This window comes from Triticum aestivum, chromosome 5A (genome assembly GCF_018294505.1).
Source record: "Triticum aestivum cultivar Chinese Spring chromosome 5A, IWGSC CS RefSeq v2.1, whole genome shotgun sequence".
NCBI lineage: Eukaryota > Viridiplantae > Streptophyta > Magnoliopsida > Poales > Poaceae > Triticum > Triticum aestivum.
In genome coordinates, this window is record NC_057806.1 from 37,922,121 (window position 1) to 37,922,922 (window position 802).

An 802-nucleotide genomic window follows, 5' to 3' on the forward strand; every position below is an offset into this window, starting at 1 on the left:
TGTGTAAATCGTTGCCGCATCAGCGTGTTTGCTATTGCCGAGTGCATGATACCGACTATGATATTACCACTATGGACAGCCTCAAGAAGCAAGGCAAACAACAAGGTTTGGCTGCTTGCTAATCAGAGGTGTTGACTTGGAGGCAGAAGCCTCGCAAAGCCAGTCTGTCAATACAGTCGTTGCTTGGTGTCATGCATGCATGCATGCATGGTGTCGCCGGCCGGGCCGAATCAAACTTAGAATAAGAAGGCCAGATCGAGACAACAAGAGTTGGCTCGCATGCCTTGAAGTGAATCGGGTGACTTCTTGATAAAAATAACAGGGGTTAAACATCATTGAAGATGGCAGTTGATAAAATTTAAACATCAGTTGACATGGAATGACCGACGGTAATAGCATATATGTGCAAACTATTGGCTGGCACTATAAGCTGGTAGCAACAAGCTGATAATTAAAGTCAGAGCAAATTGATGCCAGAGATTCTAGTCTGGAACAGATCACATGCGCGGGTCATGAAGATGGATTGTCTTTTAGCGTATTAATAAAAAATTATAACACACTGAACAAATAAAACAATAAAAGATTATAACACACTGAACAGGGTTAAAAATAGATAAGCATACATACCTTGACAAAGGCCATTGTTGCTGATCGAGGGCCACATTTGGCGAGAGAGGGGCTCCAAGCGAGAAGGAGGGGTTGAGGGCACGGGTGATGTGACTCTTCGTCGCTTGCACACATGTCGTATTACAAGAAGAAACCGACTCAAACAATTGCACCAAAGCACTCGTACCTTAAACCT